The 26040-nt window shown below is 43.1% G+C and overlaps 1 protein-coding gene across 1 annotated transcript in view; it reads left to right on the forward strand.

Moving 5' to 3' along the window:
- The first annotated feature begins 5137 nt into the window (after positions 1 to 5137).
- The window catches only part of LOC111067639 (protein toll), a 50214-nt gene continuing 29311 nt past the window's right edge, over positions 5138 to 26040 (forward strand). The window contains exon 1 of the mRNA XM_022356858.2: positions 5138 to 5608. The gene's annotated coding sequence lies outside the window, so the exon portion shown is untranslated. The remainder of the gene's footprint in view (positions 5609 to 26040) is intronic.

Raw genomic sequence — 26040 nt, forward strand, 5'->3', positions numbered from 1 at the left:
ATGCTGCACACTCGATAGGAGTTTTCCATAATTCCTTCTTCCCCTTAAATCAATTAAAGCACTTTGAGCCGCCATCATAAATGTCAAAATTAATCCACTTTTCCCCTAGTCCGCTTTCCCCCAGCTGCAGCAGCACTTTCGACCCCCTTTTTTCAGTCCCTTGGACTTTTCTTCATTTCTATATCATTCATGCATGCCTCGCACTTCGGAACAGTTCGCCCCCCCGTCCCATCATAGGAACAGCAGCAGCAGCAGCAGCTGTAATGACTCTTGAACTTGACATTTTCCTTTCGGGCTGCCAGATAAAACAGTTTCCCTGGCCCTGTGTCTGCCTGTCACTTATATTTTTAATCTCCTGCAGCAGCAGCAGGCGACACACTGAGAAATGCTACAAAAAAATGTGCGTAGCGTACTCCCAGATATATTTAGAAATACACTGAGCAAAAGGGGTGCTTTGAGATGCAGAATTTGAGAAACATTTTTTATTTAAACGTGTTCCATTTCTCTCTAATGCCTTATCATTAAAGATGAGACCTTAATTGACGGTATCTTATTTTTCTCTCAGTGTAGTGGGAAGTGACTGAAAAGTTAAGTTAAGTCTGCTACCATGGAGATCTTTCTCTGCTCCCTTTTTGGCCGTGTCCCTTTTTTTTAGGGCGATTAACGCGAATGCGCAATTGAAATTAATTGTCAGTCAAAGTGGCATTGCGGCTCATCGCCGGAGAGCGGGATCTGCCATTCTAGTTGGAGTGGCAGATACTCCCGTTTTGGATCCCAGCTGAGACCAGGACTCCGACCCCGAAGGGCCCCGTGGCAACACACACGGAAAAACTTCTCGCTTCTCGCACGTGTTTAAAACGTATTTTTATTTTTAATTTCTTTGCTGTTTCCATGGCTGCTGGTTACCGTATGCCACAGTCTGCTGCTGCTGCTGCTGCTGCACCGTGTTGCTCACACATGCGGCGCAAATTATGTCAACGTGGATTTGTGAAGTCAACTCCGCTTTAGGGGATATCTGTGGCACACACACACACACGCCACAGACAATCCCTGCCACAGCTACTCCTCCACAGCATTCACATTTTGTTTATTTTCATGCATCATCCAGCGACTGCACAACCAACTCTTCCGAAATGGGGCATGCAACACAATCTGAATTAATAAATTTTCTTATAAATTACAATTTCCAGAGGAAGACTCCTTCTGCCTGGCTGTTTATAAAATGCGCCTTGATCTCTGACAGAGGCGGAAACATCAATTAAGCATTGGGAAAATTTATGAAATGCCCATGGAAAATGCCTGAATCACTTCAAGTTGTTGCTGCTAACAAATCCTAATTGCTGTAGATGATGTGAGGCATGCCACGCGACAGGATGTTTATGGGTGTGTGTATGAGCATCGATTGTGGCACCTGCAACCAGTTGGCACTTCTAATTTGATAAGCCCTAGCATCTACATACATAATAACTAGATGACGGTCTGAACCAGTTTTTGGAGTCGCCTGCAGCTGCCTGCTTATGCATTAGTCCCCCCCCCCCCCCACCACTGCTCGTCCCTTTACGCTTCATTTCATTCGAGATTTGCATTTGCCCCATGCTGCAAAAATTATTTTTACATTTGTTGCAAATGTAACTTGAAGTTGGGGCACTCGGAATCCGGCTGTGGCATCTGCAGATGCGGCTCAGAGATGTGCAAACTTCCGGCCAAGCGGCACAACAGCACTGCAAGTTGCAAGATGCAACTGTGCAACATTCACACATGTTGCGCATGTGCCGCGGTCTCTAATGTGGCAGTCACTCGAGACTCGAAACAGGAAAAGATTGGAGTAGGAGTAGCAGTAGGAGCAGTAGGAGGCGGAGGCGGAGACGGAGACGGAGACGGCGGCTCATATGCATATTTCAACGCCTTTTTATGAAAACATAAATATGAGACGACGACTCCGAACGATGCTAGACGGTAGCTGGTATGTTGCTGGTGGGCATCATCCGAAGGGAATTCGAAATCATATCAGATATCGAAAGGAAGCTGATGAAAATGAGACTAAAACAAAACACACGCAAAATATGGAAAAACAATAAGGCAGAAATGTGAAAACAGAAATGGAAATGGCAGTGGAATGGGAACGGGAAAGGGAATGGGATGATGATGAGTGCCAGTGGGAAATGGATGCTATGCCCAGCACAAAGACTGTCCAAAGTAGCCACCAGACCACCAGTCCACCAGTCAAAACAATTTACAATCGCTAATACGTGGGATAGACGATAGTTTCTCTTAGCTCGAAAAATCAAGAAATAGAAAAGTCGATGCCTAACCAGCCAATCAGTATAATTATAATTAAGAAGCGTAGAGTAATGCCAACTTCTCTAAAGTCTATAAGCGAAATGCTGCTTTCTCACAGACATGCCTGGAATAAAACACTGAAATACCTTCGAGAACTTGTCGAGAACGATGGTAGTCCCATATACTTTTGTCTGGTTGCAGGGACAAAGGCAGCGACAGACAAGTGCAAGTTGTGTTTGCCTCTCGTGTACCCACTGGAGATCCATTTCCAAGCCTTTGTTTGTTCCTTTCTCTGGCTATATGCTGGCGTGTGTGTGTTTGTGTATGTTTGTGTGTGTTTACCGAAACTTGGTAACTTTTCATTTGCATTTCCCACGTTGTCAGGAGAAAGAAAAAGATAAAACTTCCGAGTAACGAAAGTCAAAGTCAGCGTCAAAGTTGAACGTGTCAGATACAATTTCAGATGTAGTTGTTACATCTTTGTAGTAAGGCGAGAGAAATGGTTGGCAAAGCGGTGCTGCCAACTGTTAATTGGAATTGGGACTGCCACTGCCACTGCCGCAGCCCCTGTCCTCCTCTTGTGTGATCCCTAGGTCCCATCTGACATCCTCGTTTACGATGAAATTTATACAATCTTTCTATTTGGCAGCGCAGTAACCAGCTAAACAGAAACAGAAAGATAAATATACAAAATTAACACGTACTCAGGTGAAAATGAGCAGGTAGATACCCATGTGTGTGTGTGTTTGTGTCTGTGAAAGGACCGCCGCTCTCACAAATCCAGCTGGAGAGTGGGAGAGCGAGACTCGTAGAGCAAATAACCCTAATAAATAAGCCAAGTTGCCACAATTGAGGGGGGAATTGGGTTCCCGATCCCGTTCCCTCTCCCTTTCCCTTTCCCGACCAAGATGTTCATGAAAAAAAGTTAATTAAGGTGTTTGCCCAACAACAACGTCGTGCATTATATGAGAGATATTTATCTACCTTATGAGAAGATGGTGAGGGAGGGAGGGAGGAAGAGTAACTGGTTACGGCGTTGCATGCCCCAGAGTGTTTGCCTTTGAAATGTTTGTCATTATCGTCGTTAACTTTTTGATGAGTCGAACGTGTGTGATAAAAGTGTCATAGGGATTGAAAAAGAGAAGGCCAAGTGAAAGGAAAAACTAATAACACAAGGAATTCTGTTCGTGACAGACAGAGAGAGAGAGAGAAAGAACGAGTACGAGTGTGAGTGTGAGTGCGGGCAGCGCATCGAATGTATCTTTCGGATACAAATTGCCATTAGTTTATTGAGAATCTCGAAATTTATGGCTCGGCGTGTCGTGGCCAACCACGCACAAATGGTCACAAATCTGTGAGCCAGCGACACATGTGGGTCTATCCAGCCTCCCCCTCCCCCCTCCCCAGTCCCTTTCTCCTTCCTCGTTAGCTGTCTCCTTTGGCATTTGTGGCACGTACAAAATTCATTTGTTGCACTATTTATGTGTGTGTCTCTGATGAAAATGAAATCAAATTAAATTTTCGGCACAATTCAAAGTGAGATTTTGCTTCGACCATAAACAAAACAAATTATACCGCATAAATCTCTCATGGAAATCGCTCACGTGTTCGTGTGTGTGTGTGCGCGTGTGTTTTGTGTGGGTGTGGGAAATTGCAGGGATTTTCCACAAACTGCGTGGGCCTCTATGGGGAGTTATTCAAAGAATTCCACGTGTGTAGACAGCAGCAGATTCTACGTACAAATTTGTGGCAGAGAAATGAACCAACAAGAACGCTGTATGGCTGACTGGTATGTTGGGAAACCATTTAGCACCCGCTGCTAGTTTTTTTTTACCTTTTAGGCTAGCTAATTTAATTGATATATAGAAAACTATTGGAGTGTTACAATTTGAAGTATGCTTTGAAGCATGCTTTTGCCAGTTCCGTTTTTAATTAAATAAAAAGAAAAACCTATTGCCTTTTAAACCTATTCGATCGTAATGCTTTTTTATTAAATGTGTGTTAATCACATTATAGATAAAGCCTCATACATGTTTTCGTGGAAATGTGGTAACCCAAGGGCTCACTAGATTTCTATTAAAATTTAGAATAACTCAACGAGTGAAACTATAAAGTTTATTCTCCCCATGAATCCCCCTAGGAGCGCTCCCATCCTAATCAGCACCATCATAATATTCCACAGCAGCCTAAATACTCAGCAAATAGACACATAAAACAATGCAGACGTTTCCACTCCATTTAAATCATATGATAGAGAAAGAGAAGGGAATAGAAAGAGAGAGACAGTACCATGGATGGAGTGTAAATTTAATTGCTGCAACAACGCTCATACGTGCTGGCAATTACAGTTAACATTCCGCTAGGGTGTGCGTGAGTGCGGGGGAGGATGAGTGGAGGGAGAAACTAATCAACTAATAAGTCCATAATAACTGTTATTATGCTGGGAACTGGCACCCTGCCTCTCCAGCGCTCTCTCTGTCTCTGGGATGCGATGCGTTGGAGCCCAACCGGTCCCAGAGTTGGGTAATAGTTTTCCCGAATAGCAAGAACTAACGGGGAAATCACTTAAACAACAACAAATGCCGGCATTTATCCCCAAAAACAAAACAAAACAGAGAACTGAGAGAGCGCTAAACAGAGTGGTCCCCCAACACTCTTATACAAAGTACAACCAAAACTCTCTTATATGCACAAAAAAACCCCGTATTTCACTCTCTCTCTCTCCATCTGCGATGAACAAACAGTGCAACGAACGCCAGAAACGAAGGCAAAACCTGCCATGGAACTCGGCTCACTCTCTCGACATTTTGGTGGCAACGTAGCGATGGCTTCGATATGCTCTGAGTATTCTCTCAGCCGCCGCCGTGGACGCACCTAAACGCGCTCGTCGTAATTTTATGTTGAGACTGGAACCTGGGTTCAAGCCAGGCCGCGTTTCGTGTGTGTTTCGCCGCTTTTGTTTGTCTCTTTTTGTGGCCAACAATATTTGGCAAGTGATGCATAGAGAGACCGCCCCCACGCAGCAGCAGCAGTCAGACACAAAACGTAATTAAATGCAAATGTGTGAGAAAGTGTAGCATAAAAAGTGCGAACAAGCGGAGTGGAAGAAACGGCCAAATACTCGTATAATTCCATGTTTTGCAACGTTTCATTGTTTCAACTATTTTCGGCCGAGTACCACCAGTGCGTGATGCAGCCACACAAGTTATAAGTTAAAGCATTTAAAACTAAACAAAAAAACTCGAGCTTCAAATTGAAAAAGAGATCGCCAATAGAGATAACCTCCAAGCGGACGGAGCAAGCGTCCAACATTCGACTATTTAAAACGGTAAGTATTCTACATGCGATTGCACTCATTGCCCTCTCTCTCTCGTTCTGACAATGTGCTTTGTGCTCCTCCTACTCCTCCCCATCCACCTCCTAGCTCCCCTTGTCACGCACTTGCTTTGTGGAGCTAAGCTTTGCTGGGTATGCGTGTCGCTCCCTCTCTCTCCTACGTATTTGCTTTGTGCTTTGTGCTAAGCTTCGCTTTGGCGCGCGCTAAACGCCATCCGAGTGATCTCTGTGTTTCTCCCTCACACTCGCAATTTTATACAGATCACTCAATTGTGCTTTTTGCGCGGTTCATTTGCCTCTCTGCTGTCTCCTCTCTCCTCTTCCATAGCAGTGCAATGTAACTGCACATTAGTACCGTTGCACAATCCCCACACTCTTACCTGCTGTTGCTTTTTTTTTGCTTTTTCCCTTGTGGATTCTCTGTATGTCACTTGTTTTCGCGGTCATTCTTTGCGGGTGTGAACTGTGGTACAGTGGACACTCTGTGTAGCAGTTGCAAAGTGCATTCCGGCCTTGAGTTTGAGGTCTGTTTGAGGTTTTTCCTGGCCAAAAGCCGCACACACGCACTTGGACCTCGCTTCGGCTTTGACTTGGCCCAAAAGCTTCAAGCCACATTAGCATTGCCATTGCTTTTTTTTATTGTTATTTTTGTGTCCAAAAAACCCGTTTCGAAAAAACCACAAGCAAAAAGTTTATTTACTCCAAAGAGAGCTTCGGTTCAACAGGTTTTTTTTTTCTCTGCGCCTCACACGAGTGACTTTTGTGGGGGGGAATTTCTTGGTAAAATGTTATCAAAAAGCTGGCTTAAAGCGGTTTTCGAATCGTGCAATTAAATGGCCACTGATTTAGACAATTATTTATAGAAGTTTTTCCTGTACTAAACATTTTCCATGTGACATTCATAGAGAATCCCGAAAAGAGGCTTCCGTTTGTTGTGTATTTGGGCATTCCCATGCTCCTAAATGGCGGGCCACGACTTAACAGATTTAATCAGTACTAAATGAGCGCTTCGACATAAAATTATATTTTTTTAAAACGCAGATAAGTCCGGTAGTCCTCCTATCAGAGGTTTAAAGCTTATCATTTTCATTGCCAGTGCACTCAAGCACACTCATAAATTATTACAGATGAATGTCCCCATATACCCAGAAGAACAATCTATTATTAAACTATAATATAACACAGTTTATAGCTCTGTTTCACTACTTTAGATAAAGATTATTGTGGATTGTGGGTTCCCTCTGCTGTCAGCCTTGGACTTAATCTTCAACCAAGATTTAGGTTAAAATATTTCCAAAGCCAAGAAGCTCCTCCCAAAACCTCTGCCCCCACAGAGCTCTGCAGAGGGGGGGCTTTTAACAATAGAAACCAAAAGGTAAAACTGCGGAAGTCATTTAACAGTCTACTTAGTTTTCTTGCCAAAAAAAAATTAAAGAAAAGTAGCAAACGGCAGACTGTGAAAACGTTCAAGATGGTTCGCTCTCTGTGGCCTTCTGGTCACGTTAGAAAGTAGCAGTAATTGCGGCTCCGTTATTGTTATGGTTACTGTTACGCGCTCGACTGCAGGCGGCCAGGCGGTAAAAGTTGCCCAAAAATAAAACTAAAACGAATTGTCATACAGCGCCACAAAGGTTTTTGGCTATATTTCTGCACTGTCCCTGTCCCTGTCCCTCCTGCAATGACACTCTCCTACAACCAGTTGCTGATTTCTGTCTGTCTTTCTGTATGTTTGGGGCTTACACATTTGAAATTTTCGATTCATTGTTATGTTTCTCTCTGTCTTTCTCTCTTTGTCGGTTTCTGTGGGCGTTTGCCCCACACTGAGAGCTTCTCTTTGTTTCGTTTTCAAGACTTTCAGCCAACTGATAAATAAACAGCAAAATACAGAAAAAATAAAGCTCACTTTGTGTCGAGAGCCGATGTTTGTATACCCTAGTATTGTGGAGAGTAGTAAAGTTTTTTTTTTTTTTCGTTGTATTGAAAGTGGGATTTTCCAAGAAAAACATTAGTTTTTTCTTTCCCCATATCATTAAAAAAACATTTTTATATATTCATTGAAATTCATTAAATTTTCATACAGCTTATCAGAATTATTAAAGCACAGAATGTTTTACAGAAATTAAGCTTCATACAATACTAGTAAAATTATTTCCATAAATACACCCATTCCCATAGTTAATGTAGCTGTTTTACTCATGCATTTTTCCATACAACTAGGACAAAAAATATTAAAAAATGTATTATTTTAACCAATTTGAATGTTTGTTTTCATTTAATAAGCTTAACAAGCAAAACTGGTTTTAATATGAAAAATTATGAGTTTTATGATTTTTATACTGTTATAATATCAGTCTCCGACTGGTTCCCTTTTGAATTCAATATAAATAAGACTTGGAAGAATTTTGAAAATGAGCAGAGTCAACTACACAGAAAACTTAGCAAATTTGTAGATCCATTCTACTTTGAATCTTTTTCAGAAACTTGCATGCTCTCAGGCAAGTTCTGCTTTCTTTTCCTATTTAATGGATCGTCTGTAGAGGGTATATGAAGATAAAATCTCAAAATTAATTAAAAGGCAGCTTCCTAGGGCTGCTTTCTGTCTCGAGATGTGTTTTTTTCCATCTGCCAAGTGTTTTTTTCGCGCTCGTCACTTCATTATCGGCGGCTTGTGTTTATAATTAGCAGCAGCTTGGCTTTTGAGTCTTTCTATTGTATGACGGGGCGCTATTTGGATTTGGATTCGGATTCGGAGTGAGACTGCGATTCCAGAGAGCACTCACGACAGCTTTACACTCGATTAAAGATGAGTCAGCAGCAGCAGCTGAGCAAGCGATGCGATTCGATTCTCTCTCTCTCAAATAAGTATCTGACTCTGTCTCAAATATTTATCTCTCTCTTTTGACTGACTCTCCATCTAATCAGACATTGGATTAACCCAAAGTCAATCCATGACGTCAATGGGAGAGAGAGAGGTAGAGCTCTACTACGTGTGAGGTTTTTTACTCTTTCATTAGATGGAAATCATCGGAGGAGGAGAGCGGGCGAGACCCGTTTACTACGCTGCCATTCAATTAATTCGATTTTTAATTTAATTTATTGCCATACGACCTATAGGTTTCCCACTGCGACTGCAACTGCAACTGCGACAGCGACATTCTTCTCGCAAATGAAGTCGTTAGAGCAGGTTTTCCCTGCTCTCGTTGCCCTTTGTCCCTCCTAATGCCTTCATCACACACAAAAATCTCATTAATTTTCGGCTCTCTTTCTATCTTTTGGGTCTAATCTCCCTCTTGTGTGTGCCTGGGATTCTACCTGCTTCACCTAGGACATGCACATGCACACAGCGGACTGTCCTGTGTCCCTTCATCCCTATACTGTGACCCTCGCGGTTCTGCCTCCATTTTAACTTTCCAGCCTAATCGATGCTCATAATCAAACAGCTGTCGCCTCCCACTCCCACCCTGTCTCTCTTTGGGGAGACTCTATTCCTGAATAAGTTATAAAAAATTAACCAGAGCAAATGTTGATATAATAAACCTTGTGGTTTCAAGGCAATTAGGGCCAAAACCACCCTCTCCCTTGGCCACATTTCTAACATATTTTCCCATTTAAATAAAGAATGAAAGAAACAGCGCGGAAAACATTAGACTCGCGCCTAAATGTTGGAAATTAGCGGCCACGAAAACCAACAGAAAAAAAGAGAAATTTAATTAAAGCAACATGAAAAAAATGCATAAATGTAGTCACCCAAAAGAAGGAAAAACACCCACCTGGCCAGGAAAGCCTCTCCCCTTCCATCCCTTGAAAAACGTGTAATTTTCATGCTGCCTGACGATTCGGATTCGCCCCCTGCCTTTCGACGCTTTTCACTAACTTTGGCGGCGGGTCAGTCCGGTCCGCCGTACGGGGGCATAATGATTAGGGTCCAGGGCACAGAACGGACATTTGTGGAGGCACTGAATGGGCCAGCAGAAGTAGCAGCAGCAGCAGGTTGCCTACACAAATTTTGCTTATAATTTTTGGTTCGTTTTCTGTTTCTCTCTCGAGATAAAAGCATTTGTCATTAGCATAAAATGTGCCTGGGGTTTGATCCGAAAAAAAAAACGAATATTTGAACTTCATTAGTGAGCCAGAGATAGAGCCAAAGACAGAGCCAAAGACAGAGCCAAAGATAGAGCCAAAGACAGAGACATAGAAAGAGACAAAGACCGAACCTTCTATAATTAAAAATTTAAAGTAATTTTTAGGGTCAGTAAGTCACGAAGCAACACAGAACAGAAACACAATCTGTGGCAGATACAAAGAGAATTATTGAGACGCCTGATTGCACTTTAATGCCCAAAAGATATGGGAAAAGTAGGGACAAAGAAAAGCCCACGCGCATTCAATGGGCATGCCACTGAGAGCCGCCGAGGGGCAGCCCAAGGGCAGCCCACGCAGGAAAAGCCTGTAAAAGGCGATCGCCGACCCGTCGGTCCATCATGCCTCGCTGCACACCGAGTGGCACTTGTGGCTCTTGAAAGAAGAAGACCCTTTAAAGTGCATTATTGTAGAAGATTCCAAGATACTGATAAGCCCCATAACCATACACGTACTTTGAGCCCTCAATATGATGGCCAAGATGCGACTCTCAGATAGGCAGCCGTTCCATTTGAATCCCTTGGGCCGCCACTCAACGCTACGCTACGGCAACGGCAATGGCAACGCCTGGCTGGTCAACAATTACAGGAGGTTCACCCCCTCACCCTCACCCTCACTCTCCATTGGTTAATGATTGATATCCGCCTCGGGAGATATCCGAAAGGGAGGAGGAGGGCTGGGAAAATGTCCCACGAATTTCCATATCAAATTTGATATCCAGTTGAAAATTTAATGGCACTGACATTTGCATTCCTAATGAGGCTGCAAGCCCAAGGACTACAATTGCTGTGAAAATTATATGGCAATTTGTTGTAGGACTCAAATGTGTCAATAGGGGAACCCCCAGGACCCCCAGTACTCCATCTGTCTGCACTTTTTAATGCACTAAATGAAAGGAAAGAGAATGGTAGCCTCTGTTCCCACCACAGGACATGTAAATCAATAGGCAAACAAATTATGAATGCAAACAGAGAGATTTCAGACAGGACGAAAGATAGGGCAGACAGTCTGACAGTACGACAGTGAAATGTCCCACTGTTTGAACAGATTGACGCCATTAAAATCAACATATGACATGGTTTTTATATAGTCTGGACTCTGGAACTCCAACCTCCAAGACGATTAAACTGGAACCCAACCCAAAACGAGAATCAGAACCAGAATCAACGAAACCCAAACCCAAAGCCAAGTCCGAGACAGAGACAGGGCTGTGGCTGCTTCCCCTCTGAGTGGCATCGTAAAAACCACACACAAAAAGTGTCATAAACATAAAATTGATTTTGGATTTTGTTTGTCTCTGGGAAAGACCCAAAACTCTCTCTCCCTCTGTCTCTGTTTGAATTTCATTATAGAATCTGTTTTTTTTTTTTTTGGTGTTCTGTTGTTTAATTTTTAATCATCGTCGTGTCGCGTGGGCCGTGTGGAGACCCGTAGAATATTGATTCAAGATTCTTAATCTAAAATTCCCCTACACATTAATTGCTGTTATTATTAGTAGAATGTGCATTAATTATGAAATACACTTACCGCAATGGCCTGAGTGGCCCAAACGGCATCAGCGGCCCGGCGGCGTGTAGAAGATTATATCACAAGTGCCATAAAAATACACACACGCATATATAGGTGGAGTGGGGCACGGCACCATCGTAATCGTAGGGGAAACGCACAACCTCATGATTTTTAATGGTTCAGAAAAAGAGAGTGTGGGCTCTAGAACATTATCGATAGATAGATATTTCGTGTGTATACATACGAGTACTGTATACCTAATTTATAGCCTAGTCAGCAAATAGAAAGTTTAATGAACCTCCTCCTACTTAAAGAAGCATCAGAACTTTAGAATTTCGGCTACCTATCCGCCACTCCCATGGGGGAAGTTATTAAAAATGAGAAATGCCGCCGCCACAATGGAGCCAAGAGTCCATGACTGAAACACGACTGGCAATACAGTGCTTTACATGAGAGAATTGTGAGAAAATCGAACATGACAATGCAAACAGTGAAACATCTCTAAATAAAGAGCTGATTTGAGACATTAAATTATTCTCTTAATTCAATAATTAATTGATTAATTAATTAATCGCCTGCTAAAATAAAAAATCATTGCTTCTGGTCGTGGACTGAACTTATACCCCTGTACCGCACTGTATCTACTGTATGGAAAAGACATGCCACTGTGCAACAGGGAAATGACTGTGGCTTCCACTCACTCATAACGGAGTCATGAGGTTTCTCTTGTTGTTGTTGTTGTGGTTGCATCGTGCATCGCTATGTGGCAACACCTTCGAAGCCGCGGCTGCGCATGCGCTGCTTGTGGAATGTTTTCCAAAATAATTCAATTAGCAATAAAAAGTTAGAAGGTAAAAAAAGGCAAGAGATACATGAAATTGATGCGATTACTGACGGATTCTCTCTGTCTCTCTCCCTACGATTCTCCCTTCACTGATGCTCCTTCGATTATGTTAATCGCCGAATGAATGCCGAGCGAATACTCGTATTCGTGTTTCCGTGGGAATGTGCCCCAGCAGCGCCCTACAGAAGAAGCTGAGAAGTAGCAGGCGGAGATTTCCCTTATAAGCCGCTTTAAGTCCAAAAACAAGTGGCGGGAGCAGAGATTTTCTTGATTTTCTTTCATTTTATTCTTTGATTCGTTTGCCACAGAGAGACAAGAGAGTGACTCTTGCCACAGAAAAATTGAAATGATTCTTGCCACAGAGGAGTCCATTTTTTTTTTGAGAACAAACACAGTAGCAGAATTTTTTTTTGGCAGTGGCAGTCAGCGTCTCCATGTCTCCATTTCTCGCCCCCTCATTTCTGCATTGCTCTTGCCTCCTCATCTTGTAATTACTCTCGCATTTTCGTTGCCAGCTTTCCATGGAAAACTGTCAAAGAGAGAGGCCAAATACTAAAAGCCAGACAGACACAAGATAAATAAAGCACTTGCTTATTGCTGCTGTCCTTTCAGGACAAAAACACACACAGGACATGCGCCTCAAAAATAGAGAAAAATATGAGAGAGAAAACCCCTCGAAGAGAAAACTTTCAGCAGAAGGAAAATTAATTAAAAGATAATGATGATTTTCGCTATTTGAGTTTTCTCACACACACAAACAGGAAATGAGACAAAACTTAAATGAAAAGTGCAGAAAATTCAGAAAATGTCAGAAAGCAATTAAATGAAGGCACACAATTATTTGAGGCACTGTAAGGTTCAAGGAATGGGAATGGCAATGTGGCCACGTCCAATCACTCTTTTTCGTGCCACACAGAGTCCTGCCTCTGACTACTGATGACCTGTTTGCATGTCTGCCACTTTGCCTGTCGACACAATGCCACAACAGGAGGGGCAATAGCAACCGACTGTGTCCTGGCACTGTGCCCTGTGCTCTGTGCTAAATATTAGTTCAATTATGCGGGGGCGGCTCCAGTGGCGGCAGACTTTATCTAGCAATTTGAGCTGTCGCTAAATTCATCATTCAATCCTCCAAACATTCAGTCATTCATTCCCTCATTTAACCATATATCCATCCATCATTTTGAAGATTGTTCTAATCCAGCTTTTGTCTTTTTTTTTCTTCTCAGGTAAGCATTTCGGAAAAGAAGAGCTTCAAGTGTTTTCGTTCATTCAATTGTTTGCCGTAAGTACGAGTATTGTTGTGTGTGTGATGTGGAGACTCCAAACTCCACGCCACTGTCCAAGCAGCAGAAGCTCCCACGTTTTGACGAGAGCTTTTGTTTGGAGATTTTTGTGCCGCTTCCTGCTTGAAACTTGATGCCAATTTGAAAAATGGTTCACCACTGGGATGAGAACTAAAGCCACAGCTACAAGACTTTGTTTCCCACAGACAGTAAGAGCAACCATAATGGATCATCATTATCATCCTTTTTATCCATTTGGACTGGGAAAGAGAGCCAAAGGGCAGAGACAATCATCAGAGAGGGAGTGCAGTGGTGCTCGAATAGCCCTGCGAGGTATTAGTCTTAAGAGGGAAAACTGCAACAATAAATGTATTAACAGCTAAACTCCTAATACTTATAGCCCTTTCCACATGCCCTCTAAGATGCTGCACTTTAAAGAGCTGTTTTCCACCACTGTATCCGCGAGTATAATAAATGAAACCCCTTTCTGTAGAGGCCTCTGTCATACAGCCACATGTTACTCGCAAATGTTGTTAATTAACATTCGCATCTCTCTCACTCTCACTCTATCTCTGTCTCGTTTCGAGTGTTGTTTGGTCTGGCATTTAAGTTAAGTCTCGAAGCCAAAAGCTGCCTCTTCCCCTTGGAACTAACCTTTTATTCTGCTTAGCTATGGCCAAGAGAGGGATTACATGGCCCACAGATGAGCAGAATGAAAATTTCACGCATCGCCAAGAAAATATCGACTTGAAATAGCCTTCAAATTTCAATTATCATCAAGGGACAAAAAGGCCCCCACAAATGCCTCCCAAATATAAAGATTTTCCTTCCAGATGATGACAATGACGGGGTCATGAGATGAGAAGGGGGGAGGGGGGCATGTGAAACGTGAATTGCATAAAAATTCCACACAAAATTTTGCTGACTTTCTGGCATTGGGTTTTTTGGAAATTGGGATTCTCGTACGCCCTTTTTGGTCGATTGATGCGCCAATAAAATGAAATAAAACAAAATTAATGAGCAGCCGGTCGTGCCGCAGTCAGGAAAGCGAAGGAAAACGAGGAAAACATTGAACTAAAATGGCTGCAAAATAAATTAAATTAAGCGTTTGTTTCTCCGAAGATTTTCTCATGGCAGACGACAGGCCCCGTAATCGAATCGAATGGAATTGAAGGCGAAAAGCAGTCGAAGATGTATGGCATTTTCCACAAAAGTTTTTAGCCCCCAATTTAGAGAGCAGCTTGATGGTAAATAAGCAGAAGGAGGCACAACCATCCGCAAAGAGGCCGAGAGAGGCAGAGGGAGGCAGAGGCATTCTGCCCCATCTGCAAGTGGCAGCATTAGAGGAGATGAACGACATCTTCCAAAAAGCAAAGCAAATCGAAAATCGTGACGGGAATGCATGAAACGAGAGCCCAGAAATATACCAAAGATATCCCAGATATTGCTGCTGCTCCTTCTACTGCTTCCATTTATCCTTCAGGATCGCCTTAATTGCAGGCACACATTTGATTCAATCAAAAAACACACTCATTGATTTTGTGTCTTGATATTTTCCTCTCCTGCCTTTCCTTCTTGTTGAAAATTGACTTCTTCTTATAATTGAAATTGCTTTTACTTTCCTTTTTTTCTTATTTGGTTGACGCTTTTCGTTGGGAAATTTATTTAAAGCGCCAAGTATTTTCAATTAATTTCACCAGCAGCGGCGGTTTTTTGGTTTTTGTACCACCGCAAAACCAGCCGCAAAGAATTTTATTTATTTATATTGAGAGGCAACGCCAGAGAGGAGTGGCCAGGGGGCGCCAAAAAGGAGGAGGCCAGAAGCAGAGACTGGGGACAAAAGGAGGAGCCGATTCTGGGTTAAAAGCGGCGGCAGAAAGAGATCCAACACCCAGTACCCCCAACAGAAAAAGTGTCAACGATAGAGAGAGAAAGAGATTGCCATGAGGCAAGGACTCCACAGCCTCATTTTTCCATCTTTTCATGTAGATTTTATTTGCGCCAAGCAGCCGCGAGTCAACAAACATAAGCACACACACAACACACAGCAGAGCACAGCATACAGTCTCCCCCATAAATATATGTACGGGTACACAAAAAGAAATTGAATTTTACATGTATTTTTAATATTTACCAAGCGACAGGCGGCGCCCCGCAACAACAATAAAAGTGAAGCAGAACGGACGAGTCGGGAGGCATGAGGCTGGTGAAATTCTGTTTGCTTTTGTGTTTGTGTGGCCCAAAGGCTCTGCCACAGTTTTTTCTGATGTATGAGTATGAAGTAATATCCTTACGAGCGGCGAAAGGATACATTGAATCAACGATGAAGTTTGTTTTGTATCTAAAAATGAAAGGGAAATCTAACACTCGTAAACTTTTAATTGTTTGACAAAGTCTTTGAGTTCCAGCCGGGGAAGGAAAGTGTAAAGAATATTCATTGTCCTGCGTCTGGAGAAAGCCAAAACCATATTGAATTTCATGCCTCCTTTGTTTTGTTTTCATTTTTTTTGTATACTTGTTCTTGGGGTTCCTTGGAGTTTCGTCTGGAAAATATTTGTTAACGTTTTTTATGCAAATCAATGACGTTGCTGTTGCTGTTGTTGTTCACCCCCCAAAAGACGAACGCCGCAGAACGCGGCCACAGCCAACGAATTTTATAATAAACATTTTTGACATGGCGACGGGACACACAGGACTTGACAGCCATAAAACATCAAAAAGTTATCGTCTCCATCCATCGCACATCGCCCATCGCCCATCCTCCATCGCCATTTCGTTGGACTCCCAGCACCAGGACTCCACAATTCGCCTGAGGGCAGGACATGTGTCCCCGCGCGGCTGCTCAAACGTTTCTTGCGTTTTCTTTCATTTTCTTTTCTAAAATCAAGAATATTCAGGAATTACGTTTGTTTTTTTTTTTGTCATCTTCCTCTCGCTTTCTTTTCGCTTTTCTTTAACTTGATTCTTATTTTCATCATCATCAGGCAGGGAAATGCATAAAGTTTTTGCTCAAAAGTTGCAAAGGGTCGCGACGCGCATCGAAAGGAAGACTGTGGGGGGTGTGGACACTGCTACTGGAGACTGTGAAAGTTTGCCGCTCTGCTTTGCGCAGGGATTTTCTTGGGGTATTAGCATTGTTAGCCCCACATTTTGACTGTGTGTTATGCTTGATTTTGCTTTAGCACTGTTTCTCTGCTGCTTTCCCTTTGCTTTGCCTTTGCCTGACTTTTTCTTTTTCACTGGCGTAATATGTTCCCTTCCTTGCACAAGGATTTTGTGGCACTGGAGGAGGGTTTGTGCGTGTGTGAGGGCGGCGGAGGAGGAGATTTGTCAGCGAAAGTCAAAAAGGCTCGAGAATTTTTCCGTTTTGCGGTTTAGAGGCGAAACCAATTTGTAGATTTGAAAAGTTTCTCCATCTCAAACACTGTTAACAGGACACTTTGAATATTACGCTGCAGGATGGGAACAGAAGCGAGTGGGAATGGGAAATCTCTGGCTTTTCTTTTTATGGGAAAGCGAGGACAGCTGGAAAAGCTGAGAAGTTGACGGCGTTGGCAGCTGACAGACGGCGAGAAGTTGCTTTTATTGGCCTTTTGCGAGACTGAAAGACCCTTCAAGCATAAGTTTGGCGAAGCAAGGACATGATAAGGATGATAATCGAGGAGTGACCTTGCTACCCCTCTGTGCTGTGGCCATGCCTTCTCGGCTATTGTCATCCAATTTCCATGCCGAATGCCTTCCCTTTTGTCTTCCCATAACCCATAACCCACATGCCACATGCCCCCTCGTTTGCCTACCTATAACCATTCCTCATGGCTCTGCTTTGTCTTCTTTTAGCCATGCCTCCTTGTGCACCTCTCTCTCTTTGCATGCCGCCATGCCACCTCTTTGTCTGGGCGTCCAATGCAAATATAGTACAATCCTCGATAAAAATCTATATAGAGGGCAGATTTCGCGCACCTTTGCAAGGGCTTTTTGTCGCGTTGTCCTGGCATAATTCTTGTTTTACAGCACGCCACAAGGCTCCCAAGGATAATGCCATCGGATTGCCATGCCACAAAACATGTACTCGTACTCGTATTCATACATTTTGAAAAAGAATCAAAGGAAAGCCGGGCCCAGCGTTGGTTTAAGATTCACCAAAACGATAAATTGCGGTAAAAGGTGTCTCTCATTCACACACACACACACACACATACATATATACAGGGCGAGAAATCCTTTTGCGACGATAACCGAAATCTTTAGCATTCGGAAAATATGATTTTTAACTGAAAGACAGAACTGAAAGACCGAGCCGACAGGCATCCTCCCATACGTGTGTGTTTTTGTTTGCACGGCAAATGAAATGAGATTTCCCAGCAGAGATAGAAAATATGCACACACACACACACACACCCATGGGTACTATGTGTTTCCGTGTGTGCTGTATCTATAGATGTGTGTGTATCCCTCCATTCATGTGGTAGCATATACTCGTACATAGGAGAGATTCTCAATTTGAATGCAAAAACATGTTGGATTATTATGATTTTCTTTCCATTCCTACTCGCTGCACGGGGGGGGGGGTTTCATCTTCTGCTGAATGCTGCCACTGCTTCAGCCCCAGTGCGGTGGCATGCCCCATGCTTGAGGTAACATAGTACACGTATTTATCTAACGTGTGTGTATGTGTGTGTGCGACAAGTATTAAGTGCAATCAAAAGAAGATTTACAAGCATCATGAATGAAATATTTGCACCACATATGGCAGCCGCTTACAGATCTGTATTTTCTGTGTGTGTGTGTGTGTGTGTGTCGCTATCTGTATCTGCATCTACATCTGCATCTGCGTGGAGTGTGGCGCGTTCGCTTGCGCATAAAAAAACCCATTTGACATGGTTGATATTTATGGTGGCATGAAACAGCATCATCCACTCGCAACGTCGTGGCTAATAGAAAGCCATGAAGTTACCCCCATTCTGCTCCATGACGGGAGTATCTTTCTATCTTTCTATCTTGATCAGTCCAGAAGGTGAGCTTAATTATTGATTATGTCGCTGGGGAAAGGCAACAGGCCACAGGCAACCAACCAGTCATCACCCGGGGGTCAACTGTGTGCCGTTCCCACAAGTGAAAGGATATATACATACATATGTGTGTGTGTGCGTCATGACTGTCAGCGTGCTAATAAATTTGTAGCCTTCCATCTGTGAAAGCGTGTGCGCTTGGCTTTTGGGCTCTTTTTTTTTGCGAGTTTTTTGTTACAATTTTCCCAGGCGGCGGCATGACTTTTGACTAACCTTTCCCACAATTGTTTGCGCGCTTGTTGTGCACCAAATTGCATAGACAATTGTGCTGCAAAATCCACCACGTCCCCCTCATCCTCCCTGAACACACACGACAACCAGCAGTTTGAGATGCAGATACGAGTAAGGCAGAGCTAGAGAAGAGTCTCTGGGTAAAGGCTGCATGAGGAAGCTTCACAAAGAGGGAGGCTATACACAGCTACACAACTACAACTACAGCTACAGCTACAGTTTCAACTATAACATAACATCATGTTCAGTTTCAGCTATAGCTTCAGTTTCAGCATTCAGTTGCAGCATTCAGCCTCCACTATTCAGTTGATTGGCGCAACTCTTGGTATCAGCTTTTGGCGTCGTCGCCGTCGTCGTCGCCGTCTCATTCGCATATTCATGATGACACACATGCGCATGCATAACTAAGCAATCCATTGGTTGCCAGTGGTAGTGGTAGTGGCAGTACCGTTCCACAGAGTACGCTTCCCTGATTTAGCAATTGAGAAACACGATGAGGAGGCTTGGAGCATGTATGGCATGGGAGGCATGGGCAGGGGCAGCAGCTTTATGAACTGATGCGACGATTAAGATGCGCCGCCATCTGGCTGGATTACATTGAATTGACTTTCGGGGGCCTTGTAATTGATGGCTTTCCAATGCACACACCAAACACACACACAGCCACACACACACAGCAGGGGGGTGGCAGGCGGCAGCAGGGGCAACCAATAGGTGGTAGGCTCTTGTGGTGTGGCAACAGCAGGAGGAGTAACAGCCAGTAGCTCTGATATTCCACCTTCCCGTATTCCCCTTTGATGTAATACAATGCGCGCATCTCTCTCTCCTTCTCTCGTTTGACACTCTCCAAAAATTAATGATCTGGCAAGCCATAGCAGCAGGAGCCGCAGCAACCAATGTATGCCCCATCGAGTGGTGCCTCCACCCAGCACTACTCATACTCCTGCTGGGAGTTAATAAACGGGAATCGAGAGGAGTGTGGAGTAGAAGTGCCGCTACAAGTACTCTCATGTGTTCATGTGCTTGAGGCTCTTCTGGGTTTTCCGTTTAAGTTTCAACTTTTTTAGCTTTAAAGTTCTTTAGACGAAGTTCTTTTGCTTCAATTGATTGCCTTTTAACAGAGGTTTTACTTAATTGATAACCGATGGGGCATTAACAACAGATAGAACAGAAATAAAGGACTCCCGGCCTTGCTATTCAACACTGCAAGAGAGAGAACAAAGCGATTCAACTTCTTCCAAGTCTGCTTTTATCTCTCCGCTCCTTCTGCTACCACAAAAGACATCTCCTCCTCCTCCATTTTGTGGCCAATATTTATAGTTGAAACTTTAACCATTTAAACAATCGATTTGTGCCAAATAAAATCATTCTCCGATGGGAAGTTTATCGCAAGCTAATGGCTTGGCTGATAACTTCACCCAAAATGATTTTGCTGCTTCTTGGGAGCATCATTTACGCATCGTTGGAGTCGGAGTCCGAAATGTGGGGTGCATGTGGCATGTGAGAGGCTCATAAAGAGGCACACACACAAAAAATAAAAAACGTTGCTGTAAAAATCGATGCACAGCAGACACCAGACAGCAGTACAGCAGTACAGGGTATGTGTGTGTGTCTGGTGTATGTATTTATGAGCAATTTGGCAGAGTACTTTAAAGTGTAAAGAGTGGTGGTGGAGGGGTGCCAGAACCCAAAAGGTGCGGTTAAATGTAAAAATGGTGGAAAGCAAGGCAAACAAAACATTGCGCATACGCCGTGTGTTAATTTGCATTGTTATCAGACGCCGCCACTGCCACTGCCGTTGCGTATGCTGCGGTTCGCTGATGCGCGTCTTGGGGCAGGCAGTCAGGCAGCCAGGCAGCCAGGGGAGGAAGTCCTGACAGTGGCAGTGGCAACATCCACATGCCGTATGCGTAATATGGACCAAGACCCAACGTTCTGGGCGATGTTTGTTTTTCCCGTATGCCGCATACCGTACGCCGCATGCCGTATGCGTTATTAAATTTATTTGACTTGACGTGCGCACAGAAGGCAACATGAGAAGCGATAGAGTGGGCAAGGCGGAAGGAGGAAGGAGGAAAGAGGGTTTATGCGGATGAGGAGGGTTTTAGGGAGGATGGGGTACAGGGGTATAGGGATATGGCCAAATGGGAAGGAAAGAAAGGAAAGGACATGGGATACCAAGCCGCACAAACATCGACAGCAGCAGACAGGCAGACGAAAGTTGAGCTTAAGGTTTCGCACATCAAAGAGAGAGGGGTATAAACGTTAGACAGAGAAAGGGCTTGAGATGAAGGGAAACCCCTGAACGTGTGTATGAGTGTATCTGAGTGTGTGGGCTTCCATTTAATATTTAAATTGCTTGAGGTTAAAATATCTCATGTTTCCTCTTCTGGCAATTTATATTTTCAATTATTAATTCTGCTTTGTTACATTATACATTTCCCTCTCATTTTTTCAAGCTTGAGTTCATCTTTCGAAAAACACACACACACACACACACATATAAATAAATAAATAGATACAGACATAAACATGAGTTAGATATTTCTGAAGGATTTGCTCTTAGATTCTATCTGTAATTTGCATTTCAAACAGAATTTTCAATTAAAATGTCAATACAACTTGGCCATACAATTCAAGAAATCTATTCATTCCACTCGAAATGCAAATGGGAAATGGAAATGCTCAATTCAATTAGTGTGTAAAATATCCTGAAAATTTGTCAAGTAAAATAATGGAGAATGATGTCAGTGGTTTCGTTTTGGAAGGAACAAGAATTATAATAGACATGAGAATAAAAATTATTAGATTTATCAATATGGGTGCTATCTACCTAGATATCCAAAATAGTCAGGCTTTCCTATTTATATCAGCCAGAATGTTGAAAAAAAAGCTCTCTGTCTGCATTGTTCCCTATTTTCACGGCCTTGTGACCACTGTGCAGCTATTCTTAGAGTTCTTAGTGCAGTAACTATCCCTAAATCACTAACTTTACTCCTTTAGTAGCATTTATGTCTTGATTTTTGCTCTTTTTTTGTAATCCTTTTATTTCTCCTGCATTTTAACATCTGGAAATACATTGCCTTTTGACTTTATTTCTCTTAAAATCAAATACTATTTGTAATCCAAAGAAATTTTATGATGCTTTGGCTTTGGCTTTGGCATTTCATTATTATTTATTTATGTTTATTTTCTTTGAATTCATGTAAAAATAGTGATAAATACAATTTAAACGGGAAGGAACGTGTGTAACGGTATAAATATATTTGATTGCAATTTTACTTTGCTTTTAATAAATGCAAACAATTTCTGCTTAGTTTTCCTTAAATTTTTTTAGTTTAATATTTCGAGTATCAGGGGGAGGCAAAGTAATGCTGAATACGGCTCCCTGCAGCTCTGTACCTGGCTCCCTATCTTTGTTGTACTCTGTCTCCCTGCTCTTCTCTGACTCCCTTTTATTCTCATTTCCCGCCCTGATGCACACTCCATATGTCCCCTATATATCCAGCATGCTGTCTCTCTCTCTCTCTCTCTGTGTCCCTGGATGCGTATTAAAAACAAATAAATTTTATTCATGGCTGCGTGTCAAAGTTTTTGGGAAATATTTATATCATCGCCCGCTCTTCTCTTTTTTGGGGGCTTTATATTTCCACATTTTTTGATGGAAACTTTTTTCCCGGTTTTTGTGTTTTTTTGTATGCCCCACACACATGTGAATTTTATATGCTTTATTTACGCATAACTTTTGTGCCGCATAAACCACCACCATATCCCACTGCCCCTGCAACCGGTTGCCACAACAAAGTTGTGGGGGGGCAAAGCCGCTGAAAATGCATTTGCCACAGAAAATATACCCGCCGACTCAGCGCATCACATCTGCGTGGAAAAAATGAATGTTTTATTCGTTATTTATGAATGAATTTCATTCATGGTTCATCATTCGAAGGATTCAAAGGTTCTTATTTTAAGCAGATTGTTCGCTAATTGCACAGATCCCACAAATTACTGATTCTAAGCCGCTTAGACGCCTGCGACCGACCGACCAACCGCCCGCCCGCCCGCTCCATCCTCTTTGTCACAAATTCCATATTAAAGCTCATCAAATGCTTATCTGCCATCAGCACCACTCCCGAAGGATCCACAGAAGGAAGTCCTGGCAACGCATTAACCAACACAAGCACACAGACGACACACAGAAAAAAAAATAAATAAACGGAGCCTTAAATGTCACATAATCATATGGGTGCGTTTCAGTGTAAGGGAGTGGGAGTGGGAGTGCGCGTGACAAATGATACGTACAGACCTCGTCCTCGCCCTCGACAGGAATTTAGCAGTTCATAGAACCATCATAAGTAAACGAGGTCCTTCTGCTGCCACTTCTCTCTGGAGCTGTGAGACCTCTGCTTACCCTCTGATGGAGCTCAGGGACCCCTGCATTCCCACTCTGATTTTTGCTGTATTTTTCATTAGGCGCGAAAAATATTAAACAGACGACAGGCGGCTGAAATTATTATCCTGAATATGGTTGCCTGGCGGTGGCGATGATAACAAATTACACATACGCCACGCTGCCTCATCATTTCTCTTATTTTTTTTTTTCTGCTTAAGCATCGTTTTAGCCGCCCCCGTGTGTGGCACTCTCTCTGGCTGTGGCTGTGGCTGTGGCACTGGTTCAGACTACCCCAACCTCTCGTCAAAAGCTGTTGTGATTGTCAGTTGCGTTGCTAAGCCGTGACGCAGAGGATTCCACGAGGAGGTTGGTTCCACGAGCAGAACAATTGTTTACTCTACTCCATGGCCATGTGTGTGGGGCCCCATGTCCTACGGCAGTTTATTATATTTGTAATATGTATTATGACATTTCTTTTATAGGGATTTCTCCTCTCTCTCTCTCTCTCTCTCTCTCTCTCTCGCTCTTGGCCAATGATTTGTCGATACGTAGAATGCGTTAAGAGCGAAAAGAAAGTAAGTGGAAATAAAAAGCAAACTTATGGGCCACACACACGGCCTGCTGCGGCCTTCCTTCCCGCTCGTTAGCTCTTGCCAGGCCCTGTAGGATGTGGGCGTAATTGCGTTTCTATGTTTGCTATTTGTAGGCCTTCATGTGTTCATTTCCGCACGCAAATAAAAACAGGATAAACATCGGGCGCATAAAGCCTCGAAGGACCAAGGACGACGCACGAACACCCTCAACTTTTGAACTTTTTCTCTCGCAAATGATCCCAGAAATAAATATATTTTTTATGAAACCCAAGCAGGCACACAGCGCCGCCCCAAAATCCTTTCGGATTGAAAAAGGGGTGTTGACAAATCCTTCGTCCTTGGGCGAAGATCCTACCGGACCTGCGGCACTTCATAAAACGTAATCCTGGGGTATAGTGCTACGCTTATGACAAACATAATCATTAAGCCATTATTATTATTACACTTATGCCAGGGGTCTGGGTATGGGTCTGGGTGTGGGTGTGGCTCTGGTCTCTTTTCTCTTTCCCTCGCCCACATGCCCATAAATTACTGCAGGAAAGGAGTAAGGCACGGGGTGGTCCTGCTGCCAACTGAAGCAATATTCAATGATTTACGGTCCATATTCCGATTGCCAGCGCGAAAAGAAGAACCGGAGGCGTCGTTGTCGTCCTCGTTCTCGTCCTTCGTTGCTGCTGCGTTTTTATCGATAAACAACTTGAAATGAAATGCAATGCAATTCAAAATGCGAAAGGAATCTACAGGAGGACCTTCCTGGACAGAGCAGCAGAGATGCCTCTGCAATGGAGTGCGTTTGTCCTCTGGCAACTGTGTGGGAGGTGGAGGGGAAAGGAACGAATAACGAGGCGTCCGTCCAGGCTATCTGTTTGTCGATATTGGAAATCTGATTTTATGGATTTTTATTTCGTTTGACTTTGCGCTGATTTTCAATTGCACTGCCCCCCATTCACCAACCCATCCAGCACCCCATCCTCATCCTTTTTCCTTCATTTTTCTTCCCTCTTTTTTCGTGCTTTTTTTTTTAATAATAATAACTTTTTACCCAACTGGTGCATACGATTCGAAGAGGACCTGTTCCACGTATTCCCTTTCATCCCACACCATTCTTTTTCTCTCTCTCTCTCTGTCCTGCAGATTGGTGTTTGTCTTTCATTCCCTTTGCGGTGTGTGGCAAGGACTACCAGGACTAACAGGTCTCTCTGGGGTTACCTTATTTTTGATTTTTATGAAATATTTATGCCCTGGTCTTTGGTCAACAGAGAAATTGATTTACTCCCACCACTCTTCTCTCACATGCTGTTCCGTTTCGTTCCCGTTCCCCCCTGTCTCCAGGCATTACTTTGCTGTCACGCCCATTCGTCTGGACAGGCTGTTGAGAAACAATTACCGCCACGCCCCCTTGGACTCGCACCCCCGTCGTACAGGTGGGTCGTACACAGGCAAACAGGTGCTGACATGTGTCATGATGTGTGCTGTGGCTCGAGGGGTGGGTGGGGGGAGTAAACAATAAATATTTTATTATTTGTATAAACACAACATTTCATTAATTTTTATGCCACACAGCCACCTCTCTTTGAGCCACCTCTCTTTGAGCCACCCACTTTTTGCAGCCTCTATTCTCTGGAATATTCTTGTTAATTAATCGCCCGTGTCCGCACAGGCATTTCCATATCCTTTGTGTAAAATGATTGGTAAATGCAGCAAGCAATTAAATACTTAATGCCCCAAAAGTGAAATGATAAAAAGCCACAAGAGAGCGTCAGAGCGATACAATGCTAGTGATGAAAGTGATGGCACGTGCAGATAGGGACCATGGCGGGATTGGATAGAGATGGCAGCACACAAAAGACAGAACTGAAGGAAAAAATATGGCAACAGGCAACAGGAATAGCTAAAACAAATATCCATGAACGGAACGAGGACTGCAACAGAACAAAGAGAGACAGAAGTAGGGACGGACTCACATGCATAGAGAAAGAGAGACATCAATATCGGCAGACACTCGCAGAGAAAGAGGCAGCTGCTGTTGCAGCAACAGAAACCAGAGAAAAAAAGATAAAAGGCTGCTGCCTGGTGGCATTGTCAAACAGCAACAACAGACAGCAGCAGGACATTGCAGGACAATTATCGTTATATTAATGGAGTGTCCCTCCTCCTGCTCCCAACAATAAACGATGGCTATAATTATTATAATAATGATAATAATATAAATAATAATGATAATGATAAGAACAATAATGATAATGTGCGACAAACACTTGCTGCCTGCATATTTTATTTCATTTATTATCAAAAATTCTTTCAATTGGCTTTGAGCCAATTAATTTTCATAATGACCCGATAGCCAGCACGCATTCCATTT

Source organism: Drosophila obscura, unplaced genomic scaffold, assembly GCF_018151105.1.
Source record: "Drosophila obscura isolate BZ-5 IFL unplaced genomic scaffold, ASM1815110v1 contig_192, whole genome shotgun sequence".
Taxonomy (NCBI): Eukaryota; Metazoa; Arthropoda; class Insecta; order Diptera; family Drosophilidae; genus Drosophila; species Drosophila obscura.